Raw genomic sequence first — 6000 nt, 5'->3', positions numbered from 1 at the left:
GAATGTATATTTTTCCACTTGTGTCAGCACAGAGAAGCTGAAGAGAAACCTGAGCTCCCTTTGGCCAGGCTGCTTTATTTAGTTGTTTTTTTTTTAACTACTACGTCGGGATCCTGCAACTTCAAGAGCCTCTTTAACTTGGCAAGTAGATCTGATACATACTGTACAAGCTGAGATGCTTCAAAGAGCGATCATAGCCTTGTTGGCTTTGTGCAAGGCTGAGACAACAGTGTGGGGAAAACTACCCGGCGCAGTTGCACAATCCTCAAACATGAGGTGAATCTGAAATAGTCTTCCCCAGCAGGATAGAACCACAGAAGCGAATTTTAGCTTGTTTTATGAACTCGTCGCCTAACAGTCTGCTTATATCTACATCATGTGTGGGTCACAAAACAGGTTTTGTGCGCTGAAATAAAAAAACAAAACTAATGGTCCTAGTGCAGTTTTATTATTACAGCAATTTACTGTTAATATAAGTGCCTGAAAGTTAGACAGACTGTAATAGTCAAATTTTTCAAAGAAGCTTTCTTGTCATAATAGAAATAAAAGGTTTAAGAGTGAGCCTATGTGCACAACAGCGAAGCCTTGAACCTAAAACAGCTACATTGAATTCACCCACCATTAATGTCATTATATTGTTGCTTTTCCCATTGTGGTGCTCCCAAAAGGGTATATTGTTTGCAAGTTGCTTGCAGATCTACCTGAAAGCAGGACTGACGAAAAGAAAAACCCCTTCACTTTGGATCAAACACCACATGCAGTCACTGGCCACTTTATTAGGTACACATTGCTTGCACTGGGTTAAATCCCCATTTACATTTAGAGTTGCCTTAATTCTTTTTGGCATGGATTCCCTAATATTTTGGTCCATACTGACACGTGTCAATGTGAATCTCCTGTTCCACCACATGCCATATGAGCTCTGTTGGATTGATTTAGTGACTGGAGGCCGTTCGACTACATTGAACTCGTTGTGTTCAAGAAACCAGTTTGAGATGATTTGAGTTTTGTGACATGGTTAACCTGCTAAAAGCAGCCATCAGATGATGGGTGCACTGTGGTCACAAAGGGATAGACCTGGTCAGCAACAGTACTCAGGCAGGCTGTGGGATATAAATGATGTTCAGCTAGGACTGAGAGCCCAAAGTGTGCGAAAAATATCCATCACACCATTACACCACAACCTTTGATGGCAGTATGGATTCATGCTTTCATGTTGTGATGCTGCCAAATTCTGACCCTACTATCAGACCAGGGAGCGTTTTTCAAATCTTCTGTTGTCCAGTTTTGGGGAGCACATTTGATCTGTAGGTTCAGTTTCCTGTTTTTAGCTGTCAGGAGTGACACAAGCTGTGGTCTTCTACTGCTGCAACTCATCTGGTTTTATGTGTTATAGATTCATAGATGCTCTTTTGCATAACTTAGTTGTTAAGAGTGGTTATTGGAGTTACTCTTGCTCGAAGCAGTTTCGGCAGCAAGCAGCAGGATAGATGCACTTATTCTTCTGCAGGTACCCCTTATTCTCCTGGTTGCTGAATGTAGTTCTTTATACATCCAACTATATCAAAGGATTATGTCTCTTTTTCTTTTTTTTCTTTTCTTTTTTTTTTTTACATTTTTGAGGTCAGAATTAGGAGGATTTGGGAAGGGAAAGATCTGTAATGAATAGTGGTGAATGTTGAACCACATTCATCAAAGACATTAATATTTAAGTGAGAAGATTTCATTTGTTTTGGGAGAGAAAGGGGAAACCGCCTCATTTGAATTTTTTTTTTACTAAACTATCCACTAAAAGAGGGAAAAGGAGTGACTCAGGAACAAACTGATTCAATAAAAAAGTTTGGGAAGGTTGTGCGAGGGTGGCTGAAGGGAGTTGACTTTCCTGATTAAATATCCACTTTGATTTAATTATAGTGTTGTGTAGCTATCAGAGTGATTGCTGTCAGCCCTGAGTCATTATTCAATGGTCTCATTATTAAGCAAACAAAAGCATCTTCAGGCTTTATGGAGTACCACAGACGATTTACTTGCTTAGCTGAACGATAACGTTTATTAATACATAAAAAATCTCTGTGACGTGTGTTGAACACATATCCCCTGTCGTGAAGGATCGATGATGCTTCTTAGTGAGGGAAATGAGGGTACGCCGCCACAACAAACACCTAAGCGAAATGGAGGCAACAGCTTGACCATTTTGGTGAAATCCACAAAATCAGAAAAAGAAATTGATCAGTTTTTGGACAACATAACTCTTCCAAAATTATTGGACACTCAAGCAATGGCACTGGATTCACCACTGACACCAGGTGAACTCCAGGAAGCCCTGATAAGTATGCACAATAATAAGGCTCCAGGTCCAGATGGCTTTCCTGCAGAATTCTACAAAGAATTCTGGTCGATTCTAGCACCAGTTTTCTACAGAACGTTGTTGGAAATTAAAGAAAAGGGCAGACTTCCATCAAATATGAATTCTGCAAACATTAATCTCCTGCTAAAACCAGGCAAAGACCCTGTATATCCCTCAAGCTATCGTCCAATATCCCTTATAAATGTAGACCTTAAAATAATCTGCAAAGCTCTCTCAAAGAGACTGGAGAAAATAACCCCCTCTTAATTCATCCTGACCAAACTGGTTTCATAAAAGGTAGGCACTCATCAACAAATACACGTAGATTACTTAATTTGATAGACTACTCATACAGTAAAAACCTAGAAACTACAATATTCTCTTTAGACGCAGAAAAAGCATTTGACAGAGTTAACTGGAAATTTCTATTTGCAACTTTACACAAATTTGGTTTTGGATCCTCTTTCATAAACTGGTTAAAAATATTATATAATTCCCCAACAGCTTGTGTTAGAACAAATGACCAGACATCCTCCAGCTTCTGTCTCTTGAGGGGCACCAGGCAGGGATGCCCACTCTCCCCTTCACTATTTGCAATTTTTATTGAACCACTAGCAGCAGCAATTAGACAGAATTCAGTAATTAAGGGCATAAAATGCAAGAACGTGGAACATAAAATCAGCCTTTATGCGGATGATGTGTTACTCTTTCTCCAAAATTCACAAACCAATATCTCTGGGGTGATTGAATTGATAAACTCTTTTGCAAGAATATCAGATTACTCAATTAACTGGTCAAAATCTACAGTCCTACCGATTAATTGCTCCTTCCATAATTCCTCTTCTACACCACTGCAATCGGGAAATATAAAATATTTAGGTATTAATGTTTCTCCCAAGCTTGCAGATCTAACTAAATTAAACCATATCCCACTTTTAAAGAAGGTAGAAGATGATCTGGCTAGATGGAAATGTCTACCCATATCACTCATGGGAAGGGTTGCCGCTATAAAAATGATGGTCTTACCAAAAATAAATTATTTATTCTCAATGATCCCAACTAAACCGCCACAAGATTGGTTCAGATCTCTAGATTCATGTATGTCCAAATTCCTTTGGAAAAATAAACCCCCACGTATAAGCTTAAAAACACTACAAAAGACCAAGGATAAAGGAGGACTAGAACTGCCTAACTTTCAGCACTACTTCTTAGCCAACAGGCTTCAGTTTATCTCAGGATGGCTAAAACACACCCTCTTAGATGAACCTTGGCTAGATGTAGAACAAGCACTCTGCAATAATCTAGAGATCTCAGACCTACCATTTATCAGCTCAAACATCCAACGACATGAATGCTTTAAAAGCATCAACATCAGCTCTTCTCTGACAGCATGGTGGGAGTTTCTAAAATTGACAGCGTCTTCATTAATCCCATGCAAACGTACACCTATCTGGAACAACCCTGACATATTACAAAACAATAATATGATAAACTTTTCAGATTGGAGTGATAAAGGAATCAAATATTTAGAACATATACTAGAAGGAACAGAATTTATTTCATTTGACGGACTAGTTACACAATATGGGATCAACAAGAAAAGATTTTTAGAATATCAACAAATTAAATCCATAGTAAAAAAGAAATTTAAACCGGGTCAAGTTGAACTACAAACACCACCAAGTGTGGTTCAATTTCTTACTCTTAAACCCCCCAAATTACTATCCAAAATATACAGAATGCTTTCTAAAACAGATGAATCAATATCACTTCCTATTGCAAAATGGGAAGCGGATTTATCAGTTAACTTAGACCTAAACTTCTGGTCTCAGATTTGCTTAAAAACCTTTCATCTAATTAGAAATCCCAGTCTTCAATTAATTCAATACAAAATATTACATAGAGTACATTATACAGGTCATCGGATGTTCAAGATGGGCTTTACGTCTACCAACAACTGCTCACACTGCCAAACCAATTCACCGGACAATTATATCCACGCTCTTTGGTTCTGTCCACCAGTTCAGAAGTTTTGGCGCGAGATATGTGAAGACTTATCGAAGTGTCTGAAATGTAACATTCCAACTTCCCCCTTAGTGTGTTTGTTGGGCAGCTTAGATAATGTCACTTCAGAAAAGAATATCGCCCATATGGTTTTCACTGCCCTATGCATAGCCAAGAAAACAGTCCTCATGAACTGGAAAAATAAAAATAATCTTAATTCTAACCAATATAGAAATTATCTATTAGATTACATTAGTCTTGATACAGCCTCTGCCACCACATCAGATCAATTGCTCTGGGCTCCTTTGATCAGCTCCATCACCTAGTGGGGGTGGGGGGTCATAGTTTGGTCCCGCCTTCACTGTTGTGATTGGTGTGGGGGTAGGGACAGGCTTAGGGCGTCGGGGGGTTCCCCGGAGGCATCTTCCTTGGGGGGCTCAACCCGGGGTAGCGGTCATGTCCGGTTAGGGGCTCTGTTGGCTCTCCGGTGACTGTTTCCTCGCGGCTGCGTGCAGCGGGGCTAGGGGAGGGTCTGTGCTGACGGACGTGGGTTACTGACCTGGTAGCCTGGCTGGCCCTGGGTGGGTCCGGGATGGGCGTGAGGTTCTGGGGGCGCTCCGTCTCTGGGCTGGGACCCGGACCGGGCCTCGGGGGCTTGGGTCCTGGTTGGTGTGTTGCCGGGGTTGTGGGCGGGTGGGTGCATGGGGGCCCAGCCCTGGAGCAGGGTGCCGCCGGTGCGTCGAGCCACCTGGGGGGCTCTTCAACTGGTGGGGGAGATTGTCACATCTTGCAGGAGCTTTCCTCTCCTCAGGAGCTCCCTCTGCAGGAGGGGGAGATACAGGAGAGGTGGAGGAAGATCTCAGCCTGGGTGTTTATTGTCTTATGTAGTCTGGAAGATGAGTGGATGGTGGGGTGGGTGCAGTTTTCTCTGTGGTGGGGTTGGGTGGACTGTCCCGGGCTCTGTGGGGCCGGGCGGCGCTGCTGCACTGGGCCCGGTCTGGATGGGCCTGGGCCCCCTTTCCCTGGCGGGTCGCGGAGTATGGGGGTGCCTACTGGGGTCAGCGGGGGAGCTGGCCCCAGGGAGAGGTCACTTGCCCCTCCCTTCCTTCCCTCCCCATCTCCAGCTGCCTCCCTCTTCCCGCTCCACCACAACCACCCACACATGCAGGGCCTTGGAGTAGGGGTATGTCACCAGGGTGCAGAGGAGGCTACCCCCCCCTCTGTCCCCTTCTGGCTGCCTCTGCCTCAATTTTATCCCACAACTTAGACATTCACATTACTCACACTCTCATTACACATACATATAGGATCTTGGGGGTGGGCACGATACACGGAGTCCAAAGTACCATCAGGGTGTACACCCCACCCCTGGCATCGTTGCCCACCTCTCAATTTTAAATACACGTAGACATTGAGGGCTAGCAGGAGGGACCATGCGCTTACCTGCTGCTCTCTGGCAGGTAGCTCCATGCCCTCCTGGGTTTTAAATGCACCTTAGAACACACATGCATCAACATTACAATGAGCGGGTGGAGGGAGGTTTGGAGTCTTCTCTCACCCCCATTCTCTGCGACCTGCTGGAGCAGGGGGGCTAGGAGGAGGAGTTGGCCGTCCGACTGCGGTCTGGAGTGTGGAGCCTTCCTGCTGCT

Source organism: Diplotaxodon limnothrissa, linkage group LG2 (genome assembly GCF_057381915.1).
Source record: "Diplotaxodon limnothrissa isolate DT_005_m linkage group LG2, D_limnothrissa_male_GT1.1, whole genome shotgun sequence".
Classification (NCBI taxonomy): Eukaryota; Metazoa; Chordata; class Actinopteri; order Cichliformes; family Cichlidae; genus Diplotaxodon; species Diplotaxodon limnothrissa.
Note: the sequence above shows the minus strand (reverse complement) of the source record.